Genomic DNA, 20,567 nt, shown 5'->3' on the forward strand with positions numbered 1-20,567 from the left:
AGTTCTTGTCTATGAGATGACAAGGTAAAAATAAACTGTCTATAGTGGAAGCAGAGATTTCCTGTGTAGCTCATTTCTTGGAACTTCCTGCAGTAGTAGGGTGCAGAGGGGCAGGAAAGAGAGCATGAAGAGAGAAAGGGTTAACACTTAACTTTAATGTTTAACCTTGCCAAATGATTGCCAGGACCCAAGTGTCTTGGGTAATTATCTCCCAGTTGTGGACAAACCTAGCCAGCCAGTCCTTGAAGGGGTAATAGGGCAGACAGTCAAAAATTATTTCTCATAGCCTAAAACCTATGTGTAGGCTGACTAAGAGGCAGTTTGAGGAGCTGTATAATATGGCCGAGACTGCTAGGGTATCTTTGATGGGGAGGGTTTTACATTGGAAAACTGTTCTGTTTATAAGAATTGGAGTAGATAGGAGTTATTCCCAAGGATTTGGCCATAACCAGGTCTTATTGATCTTTTTGAGGACTGTACTTGTACTGGTGCTAAAAAGCTTACTGCCTTCCAAAAGTAAATCCTTTATCCTTGTCCTATGGTGAGCTCTGAGCACTGAAGACCTTAGCCAGGGATGTCTCCTCAAGGTGATAGCAGAGGCCAGGGACCTAGAGGAACAATCTGCAACTTGACAAGTCATATTGATTTGTTGCTTAGAGAGCCTGCTTCTCCCTGAAGCAACTTGGCCAATTGTTTTGTTTTTCATTCAGGATAAGATAGACTCCTGGGGAAATGGTGACCTGAACAGGAGCATTTCTAAAAGTTCCGGACTTATCTTGGTATAGGCATATTATGCCAGGATAGAGAGAATTTATTCTTCTAACCCTATACATGCCCCTATGGGGGAGGATCCAACTGATAGGTGTATTCATGGGGGGGCTGATTTATTCAGACCAGCTTGGGTTCTGACAACATCAAAGTCAGTAAAGAATAAGGGGCTTTTGCCGGCAAGGTCGACCTCCCCACTTCTACTTATATTTTCCTTTTTTCTTTTCTCTCTCTTCTTTTTAAATAAATTTTACAAATCTTTTGGCTCAGTTTTAAAAATCTGCTTTGGAATTACAAGTAACTCGGAAGGCTGGCAGATTTCCAGATTCCCAGCAACGTCTGACATCACCAGTAAGAGAATTTCTGAAAATTTATGGACTGCAACAAGAGACTTATGAAGTGGGGCCCTCTTTTAAACAAGAGATTTATGACAGTACAAAGATAACTACTGAACTGTGCCTAATTTAATCATTTCTTCATGAAGGCTCAAACTTAAAACAGAGGGGAAATATATGAAGCAGATGAAAAAAATCTGTATTCTCACCTCTTGGACATATTTGTGGAATATCCTCTCTGTGGACTAAACAATTGATTACCCTGTCCCACCTTTTTTTTAACTTGATGAAAAGTGTTTATCTAAAAGGATTGGAGCTTCACCTCTGGTGTGATGCAGCAAGAAAAGAAAAGAAAAGAAAAGAGCATTCTAGCAGATTCAACAAATAGACAGCTAAACAGGAAGATATAAAGATATTATCTACCAGAATAGCATCTTTGATAATCCTCAGCATATAAAAATAACAAAAAGAGTTAGGAATATGAACTATTTTTTCTTTTCACCATCAGACAACAGGAACTAAAGAGAAATTAGCATACTGGGAAACAAACGCACACTTTCTGGTCAGGCTTCTTTTCTTTCACTTTTTATTTTTTGGCTTTCTCTGGGTGAAATATAAAAGTCCAACACAGACTTTTAAGATAAATAAACATACACACACATACATATATTCTCTTTTTCTTTTCATTTTAAATATAATTTTCAATAGTATCTAGTACTTAATATAAAATTTCATTTTTGTTTCTTTTTTGTTTTTCCGTCTTCTCTTTTTCTTTTTATGCTCTTTTTTCCTTTCCCCTTCCCTTGCCACTCCCTTCCCATTCCCTTCTCCCACTTCCTTAGTACTTAGTTCCCCCTCCCCTCTATTCTAAATTTAAATCGTAAGAGAAGACAGAAATGTTTTGCTGAAAATATAATCATGATTATTTAATGGTGATTAGAAAACAAGCTTCACTCTTTATATTTATTTCTCTTATTCATATTTAGAATGTTTATTATATACAATGAATAACCTTTTATTTAGAGATTTTATAACTTATTATAACAACCTACTATAACAGATATTCATTATAGTTTGGTTATTTTAACTACATAAAATGTGATAGTTATAAACTTTTATATATGCATAGAAATAAGTACACGAAAACAGTATATTGAAAATTTGTATAATATTTTTAGAAACAGAAGCACAAAAAGAATACTGGCAGCTGGAATATGTCAAAAAGACAAAAGGAAAGTAGAAGAAACTAAAGACCCAAAAAATCAAGAATTGGTAAGAGAATTATTGCAATATTAAAGAGAATCTCCACTTAAAGTAGCAGAAAAAGAAGTGCAGGTATTTTAGGATCTACCAACATGCATGCAAAAGAAAAGGAAAGATTTTGACTTTTTGAGATAGATCATACAAGAGAAAGAAATAAGATATCACTGGAAAATACCATTCACAATAGAGGTATACTTATCAAAAGGAAGGAAAGTAATCAAAACATAAGAACAAGCCAAGTTATTAGCTGAATAACTGCAAGCAGAGAAGACAGATAGAAGAACTGAAGGAAAATCTTCAAGTAATTCAAAGCAAAGTCCCACAGGATTTGCTCTAGGTGTTAGGAAAATCAGAGCAAATTCAGTTTCTAAGAAAGCAGTCAAATGAAATTATATGTAATTTTTGTGTCTGAATGAGAATTTTTAGAGATGGATGTTATATCAGAAATTAAAAGAAATTAAACATTTAAATATTTAAAAGATATCCCGAATACAGAGTTTATGCCAGAATATACATTTTTAAACCAAACAATAACAATAAAAAATAAGAAAAAGGACAAACCACCAGCCCTGCAAGGGCTGACAGCAATGTATTATAAACATTTTGAAGAAGTTATAATGATGCTACTACAAAAAGTTATGAATGAGATAAAAGAAGGAAAGACAATAACTCCAATGTTATGAGGCATATATAATATGGGAGCGATGCAGTGCTACCACAGTCATATAGACCTATCTCTCTATTGAATATAGATTATAAAATATTTGCCACAATAATGGCAAAATGTATACTAAAATTAATACATATTGATCAAACAGGTTTTGTACCAAAGAGGTACATGAAATACAATATACAATTTATAATAGATTAGGAATAAGGCCTGTTGTGGAAATAAATAAACGAGCTCTAGAAAGAGGCTTTGTGCAGGTTCCCTGGCCTTGGGCACTCAATGGCCATTTGCTGTGGTGACCTCAGCAGGGTATAATGACACAGAGCCCACCATTTTCTCCAGGGGAACTGATCTCTGCCATCTGAAGAGCAGTTGTAATTCTGAGTCATTTCCAACCCTTACCTGGAGATTGGCAAAAATAGTTTCCCAGGAGGAAATGGTTGGTTTGGAGGGTGGAGTTTATGGCATTGTACCTGTCTGAGGTCCCACCCCTCCACAAACCCCACCCACTCCAGGCTCCATCCCTCAAATCTCCAGGAATTTCCCAATCTGGAGGTGGCAACCCTATCTCCTTCCCAGGCAACAATCAACCTACCTTTATCTGCCCCTCTGACTTCAGCTTTCCAACCCCCCCCCCCACTCCTGGAGCCTCTACCTAGGAAAAGTACAGTCTTTCTCCTCCTCAGTGGGGACCCAAGCAGGAGGGAAGCAGGGTATAATGACACAGAGTCCATTCTGCAAAGCAGCCGTTATCTCTAGGGGAACTGATCTCTACCATCTGGAGAGCAGTTTTAATTCTGAGTGATCTCCAGCCCTCACCTGGAGATTGGCAAAGGAAATGGCTGGTTTGGAGGGTGGAGTCTATAGCATTGTACCTGTCTGAGGTCCCACCCCTCCTCAAACCCCACCCTCTCCAGGCTCCACCCTTCAAATCTCAAATCTCCATTAATTTCCCAACCTGGAGTTGGCAACTCTGTTTCCTTCCCAGCCAACCATCAACCTACTGTTATCTGCCCCTGATCTCTACCAGGAGAAGTGTCTTCATCAGGAGAGACAGCTGTTTTTGCAGTTTTTTTCTGTGTGGGAAGAGTGTCCAGGCTGGCAGTGGGCGGGGGAGAGGAGGGGACTCAGCACCCAGCCAATGGCACATGAGTACTCTTGAGGATGCAATTGAATCCATGAATAAGGAAAAAAAGACAGCAGCATGTCTATTTCTGGATGCAGAGAAAGCTTTTGATAACATAACATGGCCTTTTCTACTAAATTTACTTCAAAATATGGTCTGTGGCTTGGAATTCTGGAACTGGATGCAAGGTATATATTCGAACCAATAAGCAAAAATTTTAATAAATGGAAAACTAACAGAAGCAATCTTGATTGAAAAAGGAGCATACCGAGGCTGCCCTTTATCACCTCTATTATTCATTCTAGCGATAGAGATTTCCGTTACAAAGGTCAGACAAGATACAAGGATTACAGGAACAAAAGTGGATGATGTAGAATTTTAAATGAAAAGTTATGCAGACAATGTGGTTTGATAGAAAGACAGACACACAAGCTAGAGGTAAGAGACTATGTTTTCCCAAATGAAAAATTGTTATTTTCTGATTATGGCTTCATAACTGGCAGTTCTGAAAGACATGGCAAAGGAAGTATATACCTTTTCTCACAAAATATATAGCTTCTGGCCTTCACTATCGAAAGCAACATTATGGACTGATGCCTTCTGAGTACTTTCTCCCCACAATGCCTCAGTTTTCAGACAGCTGGTTCCCAGGTGAATGCAGAGAAAGGCTGCACCCTTCTGTCTTGTCTTATACATGTTATCCAATTTTTTGAAGTTGCTGGAGTGGAGGCAATGGAGCCCAGGTATCTGCAGTGCTATCCAACATGCCTTTCATTACTGGGAAGGCTACAGGACCAACTGCATCAGAGTGAATGGCTTTGAACATAGGGTCAGTTGCATGCAGAGTGAAATAAGTCTCTTCTGTTTCAAGGGACTTGGCCATATGCACCAGTTGTTCCGTGTATAAGTGAATATCTTCACTGCAGGAGGGGCAGAAGTGTCTACTACCACATCAGAGTTCGATGGTTCTGATGTAATCTCGTGGGTTTGACTCATACCCCTGAGGATAAGGTTCTAATGAAATGTCTAGTTCTTCTGTGGAATTGTCAGATTTCCTTGAGAGCCAGGAGGTGTCTGAAGAACCCAGCTCTGACTGGTGTGAACCATAGGGATGGTTCAAGATGCGAATAGTGATCAGCTCATAGTTTATTAGTGATTCAGCTTAACTCTAAGACAACTCTAGCTGGGCTGGAGCCCTGCTTATATGCGTGCAAAACAACACACCCCACATACACACACTCCCTGTGATAGGCTATTTACATTACAACTACTGCTCCATAGGTCCATTCCTGGATCCTGGCTATCTATTGTTCTAGGTGCACAAGCTTGGTCAGTTTCCCAGTATGGTTCAAGCTCAGTACATAACACCATTCATTATGTAATAGTATGGAGGGGATAGTGACAAGGGGAGGCCTCACACCCTTACTCATATAAGGGCTGACACAGAAAGGCATACAACAAGTATCGACTGTGACATTAATAATGGTAGCCCTTGTAGTCCTGTAGATGCAAGCAGAATGGAACCAAACTTGGCCTGGCCAGCTCTGGTCATGGTGCAGTTAGGAAAGCTGGTGACAGAGGCAACAGGAAAATTAGCATGGAGGGCTCTTCTCAGTCCAGGATCTCACCATTGGAGATCTTTCCAATGCCCAGAGCAAGGTGTTTTCAGAACTGGGGTCAATTCTGATGGTTTCCTCACAACCAAAGATGAAAGTGGCTTCAACTAATACTTAAGTGAAGGCTTCCACTTTGTTCATGATGATGAGTGAGATGGCCTAAGTGCTTTGTCTTGGACTTCATCTTTTTTGGTGGGAGACTGTGACTGGATCTGAGGAGATAGATCAGGTCTCAGAGCTGCGCACTGAACTGATGGAAATGAAACCAGTATTGGTGCCAATGAGCAGACTGGAGCTGGAGGGACCAATGAAGTCCTAGCTGGCCTTTCAGAGTCTTTCTACCCTCAAGTGCACAAGGGCCAGGTGTGCTCTCCCACAAAGCTTTTAGGCATGAAGTCCTCTTGCTGTGGGCCTTTGGGGTAAACTGCTTACATATAGTGCATCTGGAGGTATCACCTTTACCAAGGCAGAAGAGACATGAGTCATGTACATCTGTCTGTGCCATCTTAGTTCCACACCAGGAACACTTCTTGAAGAGGGTTTTCCAAGCCATCAGATCATGCTTGAAGCTTGAGCAAAATATCTTTACTAAAGGAGTGCTTCTGTTTTGTTAGGAAATGAGAGATACAAACGTCCTTCAGTGGCAGCAAAGAAAGAACTGAGGGAGGGAGGTGCTCTCTCACCCTTTATACAGACACCATTGATGGGACCCCAGCTTAAGGGTGGGAAAGTGCCTCATGATGTCAGGAGCTTTTTGAACATCCATGGCAGGCCTGTGTATACACAATTCCCATGTGGGACTGCACTGCAGACACTATAATGAACAAAGGTTGAGGAAGAAAATCTTTTTAAAAAAAAGATAATACGTATGGCAAACAGATAATACAAATGGGGGGCCTGCAAGGTTTTGCAGTGGGGATCTCATTTCCTCCTTCCTCCCACTATTTCTTCTTTCTCTTTTTTAAAAGACCCCATAACCTCTCCTCCTTTACTGTTGCCTTCTTTCCTTCCCATCCACAAGGGAAGAAGAGAAGGAAACAACTACCTTTATCATTCCCCCTTCAGTTTTCCCTCCTTCCCTCCCTCTGGCAGCATCTACCTGGGAAAACTACAGCTTTGTTGCACAGTCCCAGGCTCAGTGCCACATTGGGCCACTGGGCCTAGTTTGTTGGTAGGAATCCTGCAGGGACTTGTGGAGGCACCTCACTTTCCCCTGTATCGCCTCCTCACACTATTCCCTCTTCCCCTTCTCCTAGCAGCCCCGACATGTCCACTTTGTTCTGCTTCTTTCTCTTGTTCCCACCCACAATCAACATATATTTATTTTTACTTCATTTACATCTCATAATAGGGACCCAAACCAGCTTACATCATTCTCCTGTCCTTCGTTTTATCCTTACAACAAGACTGTGAAGTAGGTTAGACTAAGAATGTGTGACTGGACCAAAGTCACCAGTGAGCTTCCAAGACAGAGTGAAGATTAGAACCTGGGACTTCAAGAACCTAGTTTAAAACTGTAACAACTACACCTCACTGGATTCCATGAGGGGGAATTCTGAACACTAACAAGTAGCCAGTCCTGGGTGAGTCATGCAAGTTGTATGGGCCCAAAGGTCTTTAAAGGGCCTTGCACCAACCCCATCTTTTACTAATAAAAACCAAGACTTGAAGGCTGGTAATACTGTTGTGGTTGCTTAGCAACCCCCTCAACTACCATTGAGAGGATATTCATTTCTTAAGGGTTCAGATGCTGCTTCTACTATTTGGGGGAGGTCAGCCTCCAATGTATTTATTTCTAAAGTTCATTTTTTTCCTGCAAGCCTGGGGCTTTTCTCAGGTTTGTACTCTGACCTATTCATGGCTCTAATTTATAGACTGAAGTATCCACAGAATTGGCCATGTTGAGAACTGGATATATTGACAACTGGGGGACCTACAAGGGGCATCTCATTTCCTATCCCCCATTATTTCCTCCTTCCCTTCCCTGGAAGCCCCCACTGCACCTTTGATTTGATTGATTTGATTTATTAGATTTCTATCCCACCGACCCGGCCGAAGACTTCCCTTTCCATGATTCCTTCTCTCCTTCCCACCCATCAACACACTGCCTATTATCTGTCCCTCATTTTCAGCTATATTAATTTTTATTTACTTCATTACTCCACTGACTTCTTCCAAAACGGTAACTCAAAGCAGCTTCCATCATTTTTGTATTTTTTTATTTTATCCTCACAACAACCCTGTGATGTAAGCTGACTGTCACAAGGTTGCCAAGCAAGCTCCAACAGCAGAGTGGGGATTAAAAGTTGAGTCTGCCGGATCCGAGTCTGGCACTCTAACCACTACAGTACACCGGCTTTCATGTGGTAGCTGTTGCTGAACAGTAGCTAGCAGCCAGGCCTATCAGTAGTAGCCACAGAGCCTGGTCCTGATTAATCTTTCCTCAAATGCCAAAGCAGGACTGGAAAAGGACCTTGACCCCCTGCCTTTTACCAGCAAAAACCAAGCCTTGAAGGCTAACAATAGTGCTGTGGTTGCCTAGAACTTCCATAATAACCAATTCAGAGGGCATTTATTATTTTAGATTTCATTTTTTTTCCTGCAAACCTGGGGCAACCTGGAACTGCTCTGACCAAGACATGCCCCTGGAACACAAGACACTACTGTGCAAACAACAAAGCTACTTGGCACAGCTCTGTTGCCAGAGCGACGCGTAGCGTTACATCCTGGCGATGGCGCTGCAACGTGTATCGCTGTCCCCCGCGGCAGGGATCCTGTGAAGACGTGCGGATCCCCCGCCGCGGCTTGGCAGCCCTACAATGAAATGATCTGGTAAGGGGGCTTGATTTGTGTGCAAATTAGGAATTCGATCGAAGTAAACTGGTGATCTCATTCACATTGAAGTTCTCAGCATCCCCTCTTGTAAGTGTCTACTGCCCATCAGCTTCATTGGATGCCCTCCAGTTCTAGTGTTTTGGGGGAGGGAGAAAAATTTCCCTTTGTCAACTCTCTCCACCTCATGCATAATTCCTGTACATCCCAGAATCACCCTTCCCAGAAACTGGGGCAACAATGACATAGGGAGATCACAAGGGGACTCCTCCTACATAATTCATATATTCTCATATTACACAAACAATGTAGGAAGAAGTAACTCTGCAAAAATCTTTGCTAACATGAGAAGGAGCCTAGAGTTGACATACTATAGTTGCAGTTATTTGATCTACTGGTACAAGTTATGATCTGGTAAGGGGGCTTGATTTGTGTGCAAATTAGGAATTCGATCGAAGTAAACTGGTGATCTCATTCACATTGAAGTTCTCAGCATCCCCTCTTGTAAGTGTCTACTGCCCATCAGCTTCATTGGATGCCCTCCAGTTCTAGTGTTTTGGGGGAGGGAGAAAAATTTCCCTTTGTCAACTCTCTCCACCTCATGCATAATTCCTGTACATCCCAGAATCACCCTTCCCAGAAACTGGGGCAACAATGACATAGGGAGATCACAAGGGGACTCCTCCTACATAATTCATATATTCTCATATTACACAAACAATGTAGGAAGAAGTAACTCTGCAAAAATCTTTGCTAACATGAGAAGGAGCCTAGAGTTGACATACTATAGTTGCAGTTATTTGATCTACTGGTACAAGTTTTAAAAGGATTTCTCCAAATTAGGTGTCTGATAAGAGAACTTTAAGAAGAGTCACAGTAGAAAGCTCAGCTGGAAAACAAAAGTCTGCAGACTGTGCTGAAGCGATGAACAATTCAGCATCAGAAATTATTAGGGAAGGGACTAAAAAGAAACCTAGTAACATAATAACTACAGATACTCTGACAGTTGTTCACTTTTGGCTCACAGGAAGAGTTTTCACAGCTTGTTACTGCTCACCTTCACTCTTCTCCCTCCTATTGCTGTCAGATACAGTACAAGGTGGCAAAGCTTAATGAAAATCCTTCCTGCTTCCCTCTGTCTTCTTTTCCTTTCTTCAGCCCTAGGTGCCTAGTGCATGTTTGGATGTTTAATTTTCAAGATGCCTGTCATCTTATACTGGCATCCAAGGTGCCTGTGAGAAGAGTGGTGGAGGAAGGGAGGGACAATTTTTTTAGACACTGTCTGCAGCCAAGGGGCATAGGGGCTGGGGAAATCAGAATGTCACAGTTCCAAAACAGATTGATTTGTTTGAGTCTAGGTAATTTCAGATCACCTAATTTCAAATCATGTGATCCAAACTTCTGATTTATTCTGTGTGTACTTTGGTTCACTCCATGACCCAAGCAGTGGTCTTCAACCCATGGTTCAGGACTCTACCAGCTGAGTCACAATCAGGCATGTAAGATCTGTAAACAAAGCCCAAAAATGTCATGAATGGTGTATGCAATGCTTGATAGGAAGCTTAAAAGGGTAGGAGGTTGGCTGGGAAGGTGTGTATGTGGGGGATGGAGTGACTGAGTGCTGGACGTGAAGTGTTCTGACGGGATGGGACTGAAAGGGGAATGTATACTGCAGAGGTTGAGGAGAGAAGGTGGAGATTTTGGGAAAAGAAGACCATCATATGAAGGGCTATGTAGGTAAAGTGAAGTAGTGAGTAAGGATAGATATTACTCATAATATTTTACAGGTTTTTGGAGTTTGAGGAAAGTGCAAAGATTAGAGAATATGTCACAGAGCCCAAGCTCATGAAGACTTTCTTGCACATACTGGAGATTCATTTTTCTCTCTCTGCTCTTTCCAAGTGGAAGATTCATTTCAGATCACCAAAACAGTCTGAACCATTCCTTTGGGAACAAGCTGAGCATAGTTTCGCTCCACAGTCACTGATCTACTTTGACAGGCAAGTGACCTTAGCGAGAGTGTTCCTAGCTGCCAGATGATATTCTAAAGAAACACTGCAAGCATAACACAACTTTGCTCAAGGTAAAGACTTTCAAGTGCCTTTGTAGTAAATAGACTATGAAAGCTGTCAGTGATTAAAAGACACAAATACAACTGTACAAATGACTATTCAGAGAATACTAGTAAACAAACGGAGTAATTAGCTACTAAATGTACTGCTGTGTGGCCACGAAACTGTTTTATTTCCTCTTACCAGATATTTTCAAATCTATTGTTTTTTTCAGAGATATGGCAACTACGTAGGGTTTTCAAGGCAAGAGATGTTTAGAGGTGGTTTGCCTTTGCCTGCCTCCATGTCACAACCCTGGTATTCCTTGGAGGTTTCCCATCCAAATACTTGCCAGGGTTGACTCTGCTGAGCTTCCGAGATCTGACGAGATCAGGCTAGCCTGGCCTATCCAGATCAGGGCAGTTTTTTACACTATTTTATTTTCAAATAATAAAATATTGCTCCTATTTTGAAAGATAAAAATAGAGAAAAGCAAATTACCACAAACATGAAATAGCATCGGGTAAGACAGAGAGAGACTAGAGAAAAGGAGGAAATGGATGGGGAAAACCTACTGGAAGAAACCATTTAATATGAAATATTGTTAGGGATCTTCAGTTCCCGGCATGATAAGAAGCTCCATGCTACAGAGTTTGATGTCCTTTGAAAGAGCACTGGAAACTGATCTCATTCTGGATATATTTGTTTTGTCTACGAATATGTAAGTTCAGAATACATGGAGGCAGAAGCAGCATACATAATGCTCAGACAGTGTAGCATTAATTGTCATCCACAAAGGCTTTTTCAACAATTCCAGCATGATTTAATTAGCAAAAGAAAGGCAGTATCTAACTTGCAAGAAGTCGTCTCCTCAGTTCAAAGGACCCTGTCTACATTGATCCAGAAGAGCAACCTGAAACTATTCAAACAACCACGTTAGTGCTTCTGACCATGGCTCACAATCTGATTTCAACCAGGTGTTTAGATTAGGCTACATGAAAGAGCATTTCTCAGCAAAGAATCTAACAAAAGTTTCAGAATAGGCCACAGAGTTAATTGCATGCAGGATCGTTGCCAGTTAAGAACATCAGCAACAAGATATAAGAGGTGAACACTAAAAATAATTTAAATTTTTTAAAGAGCATTTAAAGGACCATGGCCGCATCACTGTGGTGGCACAGATGCCATGTCTTCTCTGTCTCTTGCCACCCATGCTTCCTAAGAGGGAAAACATGAGTCCTCAGGCAGGCTAGCCACTACCAAATTGCAAATGGTACCATGGCCCTTTTAAAGTCCCACTGTTATCAGTGAGTGGTAGACCTGGCCTCCAAGTCTGAACACCAGAACTACTGTCCAATGGCATCAACAGAGTAGCCTTGGCCTCTGGTTGCCAGGTATACCACCCACTGAAGACAGTGAAAGTTGATTCTAATGTACAGTAGATCCAGAGTTGGGACTTGGAGTGTAAGTCTATGCACTCCCACTGTTTTTATCTGGTGGTAGACTTGAAGACAGGGGCAGGACGGCGGTGCTGCTGTTGTTAGACCTGTTGGCGGCGTTCGACATGGTCGACCATCAGTTCCTCGCCCACTGCCTCGCCAACATGGGAATTCAGGGGCTGGCCTTGCAATGGCTTGTCTCCTTTCTCCAAGGTTGGGGACGAAGGGTGGCACTTGGGAAGGAGATGTCCCGAAGGCACCCACTAGTTTGTGGAGTGCCCCAAGGAGCAGTGCTCTCCCCAGTGTTACTTAACATCTACATGCGCCCCCTTGCCCAGATTGCCCGGAGGTATGCACTTGGGTGTCACCAATATGCGAATGACACCCAGCTCTATCTGTTGTTAGGTGGTCGGTCTGGCTCTACCCCAGAAGATCTGGACCGGGCATTGCAGGACATGGCGGGATGGCTTAGGCTGAGCTGTCTGAAACTGAATCTGACGAAGATGGAAGTCATTTGCCTGAATCGGAGCGGCTCGAGGTTAGGGGCCCCTCTTCCAGTCTTTGGCAGGGCGCCACTGGTGCCAGCACTGAGGGTCAGGAGTTTGGGTGTGCTTCTGGATGCTTCATTGACAATGAAGGCCCAGGTAGCGGCCACTGCTAAGACAGCCTTTTATCACCTTCGGCTGATTAGGCAGTTGGTCCCCTTCCTCGAGCGTAATGATCTGGCTTCAGTGATCCACGCTATGGTCACCTCGAGGCTAGACTACTGGAATGCCCTCTACATGGGGCTGCTCTTGGGGCAACTTCGGAAGCTGCAGCTGGTGCAAAATGCGGCAGCCAGGTTGTTGATGGGTCTCCCCAGGTGGGAGCACATCCAGCCTGTGCTGAAGTCATTGCACTGGCTTCCAATAGTGTTCCAGATTCACTTCAAGGTGCTGGTTTGGACCTTTAAAGCCCTAAATGGTCAGGGGCCTGCCTACCTGAGGGACCGCCTTTCCCCGTACATTCCTCCAAGAGCACTGCAGTCTGAATCACAACACCACCTGGCCCCCCTGGGCCTAGGGAGGCCAGGTTGATGGTAACCAGGACCAGGGCGTTCTCCCTGGTGGTACCAATGCTATGGAACGAGCTCCCTAATGAAATTAGAGCACTACGGGACCTCCAGCAGTTCCATAGAGCGGTGAAAAGTGAGCAGTTTCATCAAGCATTCAAATAAGAACTGACTGCACCGGCTGGGTCACACTAGCACTTTACCACAAGACGCTGCCGTACTTATTTCGTTTTATTATATTTATTGTATTTTATATTTGTATTTGCTGGTTTTATATTGTATGTTGTTTTAAATTGTTGTAAGCCGCCCTGAGCTGCTTCGGCAGGAGGGAGGGGTAAAAGCCTAAGTAAGTAAATAAATAAATAAATAAGACAGGAGTGCCTGGTGTGATATGGTCCATGGGGTCATGAAGAGTCAGACTCGACTGTGCGACTGAACAACAAGACTTGGTCTCCAGATACCAGAGTTACTGTCCATTGACAAAATTGTACCTTAAAGTTTAAAAAACTTTTAAAGTGCCACAGACTCCTGTTGCCAGCAAGTGAGAGCAGGAACTTGCATCCAGGCTGGCTGCCACCACAAAGAATTCATGATGTCATTTTGAGTCACAAATATCTGAATGAACATTCTATCCTAGAGACAGGGCCTTCTTTGCAGTGGTGTCTCATTTTGTGGAACTCCCTGCCTACAACTGCTTCTCGCCCCTGACCTTGCAAAGTAAAAACTTCCTGCTTCATGCACACCTTGGATTGTTTTTTGCAGACTTATCATGGTTGTTAATATTTACTAGCTCACTGAATATGCTGCTAACTACTTTAATAGGTTGTGACTATTTTATTAATATTTTAATATTTTATCTTCTAAACTGCCTTAGAAATTGTATCTTGAGGATATATGTATTACACCTATTTTAATAATAATAAATTGAAATGTTCCACAATTGAAAGGATTCATAGGAGCAAGGTTATGGCAGCGAAATTGTTCAGGAGCCTAAACATTATGTGATGGACATGTTCTAGTCCAGTGGCACCTTTAAGACCAATAAAGTTTGATTCTGGGAATAAGCTTTCGTGTGCATGCACACTTCATTAGATACACTGAAACAGTTTTCTTTAAGCCTTACATATGGGGGAGGGTAATTGCCAGGAAGGGATAGTTAGAGTCAAGCTCCATAAGAAACTGGGTGATAAGTATAGCTGAGATTGGATTGAAGCAGTTGTTAATGGCAGCATGATGGCATACAAATACAAGAGTTAACAAACAGATGTGAGAACTAAGTTTTGATTCAGTGGCACCTCGAGGACCAACAAGGTTCAATTTTGGTTACAAGTGAGAACTGAGAGACTTAGCATAGGTTATCTAGTCCAACCCCCTGCACAATGCAGGAAATCCACTAGTATCTCCCCCTCCACACCTCCAGTGATCACTGTTCCACACCCAGAAGATGACAAAAAAACCTCCAGGATCCCTGGCCAAAACTGGCTTGGAGAAAAATTGCTTCCTGACCCTAAAGTGGCAATCAGCATTTCCCTGGGCATGGAAGAAAGGGCCACAAGAACTAAGCACTGAGGCAACCCTTCCTGCCCTCCCTTGTAATCTGCCCAAGTTCACAGAATCAACATTACTGTCAGATGGCTGTCTAGTCTCTATTTAAAAACCTCCAAAGAAGGAGAGCCTACCACCTCCCGAGGAAGCCTATTCCACTGAGGAACTGCTCTGTCAGGAAGTTCTAAAAAAATTATTTAAATGACATCAGTTAACAATGTTAGAAATACAAACCATGATCATAAAAACAGCATTAAACAACCACTGAGCTGCTGAAAACTATCGATAAAACAGTCCTCAGGCTAGAAGCAAGAACTAAAGAGAGCTAAAAAATGAAACATTTTGCTTAAAAACTTAGTTAAAAAGAAAGGTTTTGGCCTGGACCCTAAAAGTGAGTAATGTTAACTTCTAAAGCATTTTATTAAATATATATAAACGATCTGTTAGGTAAAAGTAAAGATTTCCCTTGCTCGAAAGCCAGTCGAATCCGACTCTAGGGGGCGGTGCTCATCTCCGTTTCCAAGCTGAAGAGCCAGCGCTGTCTGAAGATGTTCCCGTGATCATGTGGCCGGCATGACTAAACGCCAAGGTGCACGGAATGCTGTTACCTTCCCACCGAAGTGGTATCTGTTTATCTACTTGCAATGTCTTGCTTTCAAACTACTAGGCTGACAGGAGACACAATCTCTTACAGAACCGAAAATCACAATGACCAGCCTTCTAAACTGCGTTGCATCGAAGGAATTACATCATTAGCACACAGAAATTCTAAGACTGGTTTCCATATTTTGTCATATTCAAGTTCTTCCTACTGTTTAGCCCAAAACTCTTCTGATTTAATTTCAACCCATTGGTTCTGGTCCGACCTTCTGGGGCAACAGGAAACAACTCTACACCATCCTCTATATGACAGCTCTTCAAGTGATTGAAGATGGTTACCATATCACCTCTCAGTCATCTCATCTCCAGGCTAAACATACCCAGCTCCTTCAACCTTTCCTAACAGGACTTGGTTTCCAGACCCCTCACCATCTTCGTTGTCCTCCTCTGGACATGTTCCAGCTTGTCTATAACCTTCTTAAATTGTGGTGCCCAAAACTGAACACAGTACTCTAGGGGAGGTCTAACCAGCGCATCGTAAAGTGGTATTATCACTTTGTGTGATCTGAACACTATACTTCTGTTAATACAGCCCAAAATTGCATTTGCCTTTTTAGCATCCGCATCACACTGCTGACTCATGCTCAGAGTATGGTCTACTAAGACTACAAAATCCTTTTCACACATACTACTGCCAAGACAAGTCTCCCCCATCCTATAATTATGCTTTTGATTTTTCCTACCTAAATGCAGAACTTTACATTATCCCCATTGAAATTCATTTCATTTGTTTTAGCCCAGTTTTCCAGCTTGTCAAGATCATCCTGTATCCTGACTCTGTCTTCTACTGTATTTGCTACCCCTCCCAATTTAGTATCATCTGCAAATTTAATAAGCATTCCCTCTATCCCTTCATCCAAATAATTGATAAAGATGTTGTACAAAGCAGGTCCCAGGACAGATCCTTGAGGCACTCCACTTGTCACTCCTTCCAAGAAGATGAGGAACCATTCATAAGCACCCTTTGGGTGCGATCTGTCAACTTGTTACAGATCCACCTAACAGTCATAGGATCCAAACCACATTTTTCCAATTTGTCAACAAGAATATTATGGGGAACTTTATCAAAAGCCTTACTGAGATCAAGATAACAGACACTTCCTCCGATACACTGAAACAGAGATCCTCAAGTGTTACATATTGGTGAGGGGGGGTTATTGTCAGGAAGGGCTAATTAGATTCAAGATGCATAAGTACCGCTAAGATTGGAATAATATAGTTGGTAAGGTCTATGAACAGCAGCAAATAGCATGCAGTTAATAAGAGTTAACAACAGGTGTGAGAACTAAGTTTGATTCCAGTAGCATCTTTAAAAACAACAAAGTTTAATTCTGGGTATAAATGAGAACTGACTGACTCAAGGTCACCCAGCTGGCTGCATGCAGAGGAGTAGAGGATCAAACCCGGTTCTCCAGACTAGAATCCGCCACTCTTAATTACTATATCCCACATCTCTGTTAAGCCCTGGGGGTTCCATTGTCCTGAGTGTTGTAATAACTTGTAATTCAGCCAACTCCCATTCCAGTCTATTTCTGAAATTCCTTCCTTTGCGGGACCACAAAGTAACTACTCTACTGCAAAGCAGACCTCAAAGTAGCTATTTTCCTATCTACCTATATGTAAGGCTTGACGAAAACTGTTTCAATGCATCTGATGAAGTCTGCATGCACACAAAAGCTTATACACAGAATTAAACTTTGTTGGTCTTAAAGGTGCCATAGGTAGAATACCAGTTTGCATACTTTGAATCAAATCAACCAAGATGGCCTGTGTGTCGTCATTCCTCTATTTCACACTTCTATCCATCTTATTCTTAAAAAAGAAGCTTTGTAAACACCTAGGAAGCCACTATTATTATTTTCTTTGGCTAAGGAAGCTTTTTCTAGGCAGAGTCCCAGAGCCTCTGTCTACAAAAATAAATCTTTATTTAGTGAATGCACAATTTTAGTGTCTAAGCTATTTCAGATAAAAAGCATCCTTTACTTGTAGTAGAACCTCAAAAAGAAAACTGTCAGACAGGAAGAAATAGGGAAGGTGGCAGTGAAATTCTCCATTAGTTGCCAGTTGCACATTGCTTGTTTGAAGACCCTTAGTACAATATTTTAAGGAACTATATACCTCTACTTTCAGTATGCATTATGAACTGGCAGCACAATGGTTATTAAAACAATTTCTTAATATTCAACTATTCTGTTTTCACTAACTGCCACAAGACTCAAAAGCAAACCATAGTACCAAATACTTTTCTTTTAATGTACACAGGCAGAATCCTATCAACTTATTAGCACAGGCAGAGGAGTTATATCATCAGCAAACTCATTTAAAGCATTTTGAACTGACTTACATGTTAACTGCTTATAAATACATAAACTACTTTTGAGAATTATGACACCAAAGCTATACAATATTATGTTCCATATATTTCAAGGGAGATAGTCACTTGCGTAAGTCTCCCAGCTGATATCAGTGGGATAATAAAGTGCTTACCCTAGGTTGGTTTATGCCTTTTAAACTAATGCATTTTAAACTAAACCTTCATTTTTATGCATCCTTTCTAGCCATCTGGGAAAAAAGCTGGGGCATTAATAACATTTTTGTAAATGCACAAAATTAAGCCAGCACATTAATAGGACTAGAGTTGTTCAGAAGAGTTCTGACAAAGATATTTTCTTTACACTTTTCCGCCTCATCAAGTATTACTGACACACCACTACAGGAATGAGGGGAAAGGAAGATGCAGATTTAAACAGGCCAAACCTTGCTTCACTGAACTATTTAACAATATAATTCAAAACCCTTACCCCATGTAGACAGACACTTCAGCAATAGCCAGATTTCTTGCCATGTGCCATTAGTGTGAGGTGTTATATTGAAAGAACACAGAGAAAAATAGATTTGTAACACATTCTTACCTTCTTCTTTGACTTGCTCAGCCTCATACTTCCTGCAAACCAAAATCAGTCAGCTGTGAGACATGAGATAGGATGGCTTAGCTTCCAGCCATCATAAAATATGTTCCTACCTCTTCAGGAAAACAGGCCAAAGAGGGCAGCTCTAATCTCAATCAAATTACTTTTACTGCTGACATTAGAAACCTAACCCCCCCCCAAAAAAAAAAATGGGGCATCAGAACTGGACAACTGCTCTGCTATCATAATAGCACACAATCAGGACTGTCCAATACAGCAAAGCAGAAAAGAAAAGAAAAGAAAAATTCCTGTATATACTGTTAGACAAAAAAGATAAGAAGGTGAAAAGCCATTTCCACTAAGGCTATTATAGGGAGGAAAGAGAAAAAAAATTCACAGTGCACTGTAAGTGAAGGAAAACATACTATTTGGTAGAAGACAATGCAGTAACAGCAAAATGATGCGTACAATAAACTCTGCAATACACTACAATCCTGTTCCCTTATCAAAGCATCCTACAGAGCTGCTCCATTATACTACAGATCTAACCCCTTTATAAAAATGCCCTCTTGGATATTTCTGTTTTTGCACATTCTGCAAAATGTGTGGGATCCTTCCTTCTCAGGCAGCCACAATGGTGAATGCACTTGTATGGGCAATTGTCAATCCTAAGGTTTCGCTTTTCAAGAACATTGTGCATCTTAAAGTGCTCAAGCATTGGAGAGGGAAAGGTAAGCATTACTATGGACCCACTGGCCTGGACTACAATCCCGATAAATGAGGGGGAAAGATGAGGACAGTTGTAGATTTATTTATTTGTTAAATTTATACCCCTCCCTACCCCAAAAAAAGGACTCAGGGCGGCTCACAACATAAAATCAACATATCATAAAAACAATAGACAATAAATAACGATAGCATACAGTGAACCCCCATTACAACATAAGTACTTAAGAACATAAGAGACGCCAATGTTGGATCAGGCCAAAGGCCCATCCAGTCCAACACTCTGTGTCACACAGTGGCCAGAAATACCAGTGCCATCAGGAGGTCCACCAGTGGGGCCAGGACATTAGAAGCCCTCACACTGTTACCCCCTCCCAAGCACCAAGAAGACAGAGCATCACTTGCCCCAGAACCCCTATCTATACCTTGTGGCTAACAGTCACTCTGCTCCATATGCTTATCTAATTCCCTTTTGAAGCCGTCCATGCTTGTAGCTGCCACCACTTCCTGTGGCAGTGAATTCCAAGTGTTAATTTAATCACTCTTTGGGTGAAGAAGTACTTCCTTTTATCCATTCTAACCTGACCGCTCAGCAATTTCATGGAGTGCCCACGAGTTCTTGTATTGTGAGAAAGGGAGAAAAGTACCTCTTTCTCTACCTGCTCTATCCCATGCATAATCTTATAAACCTCAATCATGTCACCCCTCAGTCGTCGTTTCTCCAAGCTAAAGAGCCCTAAGCGCCTTAACCGTTCCTCATAGGGAAAGTGTTCCAACCCTTTTATCATTCGAGTTGCCCTTTTCTGCACTTTTTCCAAAGCTATAATATCCTTTTTAAGGTGTGGTGACCAGAACTGCACACAGTATTCCAAATGAGGTCGCACCATTGATTTATATAGCGGCATTATGATATTGGCTGATCTGTTTACAATACCCTTCCTAATAATCCCCAGCATAGCATTGGCCTTCTTTATTGCAGTCACACACTGTCTCGACATCTACTACAACTCCAAGATCTCTCTCTTGATCAGTCTCTGCCAGTTCAGACCCCATCAACGTGTATTTATAGTTAGGATTTTTGGCTCCAATGTGCATCACCTTGCACTTGGCCACATTGAACCCCATTTGCCATGTTGACGCCCACTCGCCCAACTTTGACAGATCCCTTTGGAGTGCCTCACAATCCTCACTGGTTTTCACCACCCCGAACAACTTTGTATCATCCGCAAATTTAGCCACTTCACTGCTTACTCCCATCTCCAAATCATTAATGAACAAGTTAAAAAGCAGTGGACCAAGTACTGATCCCTGTGGTACCCCACTGCTTACACCCCTCCACTGGGAGAACTGCCCATTTATACTCACTCTCTGTTTTCTATTAATTAGCCAGTTTTTGATCCATAAAAGGACTTGTCCTTTTATCCCATGATTTTTGAGCTTGCTTAGGAGCCTTTGATGAGGAACTTTATCAAAAGCTTTCTGGAAGTCAAGGTAAACAATATCTATTGGATCCCCCTTGTCCACATGTTTGTTCACCCCCTCAAAGAACACTAACAGGTTAGTGAGACAAGATCTT

At 41.8% G+C, this 20,567-nt stretch overlaps 1 protein-coding gene across 1 annotated transcript in view; it reads right to left on the reverse strand.

Annotated features, from left to right (window-relative positions):
• LOC107106030 (sodium- and chloride-dependent GABA transporter 3-like) overlaps positions 1-20,567 on the reverse strand; it is a gene marked incomplete at its 5' end in the record, with an annotated part of 114,785 nt that overhangs the window by 58,337 nt on the left and 35,881 nt on the right. The window lies entirely within an intron of this gene.

The sequence above is a fragment of the Gekko japonicus genome, unplaced genomic scaffold, assembly GCF_001447785.1.
Source record: "Gekko japonicus isolate JY-2015 unplaced genomic scaffold, Gekko_japonicus_V1.1 scaffold778, whole genome shotgun sequence".
Taxonomy (NCBI): Eukaryota; Metazoa; Chordata; class Lepidosauria; order Squamata; family Gekkonidae; genus Gekko; species Gekko japonicus.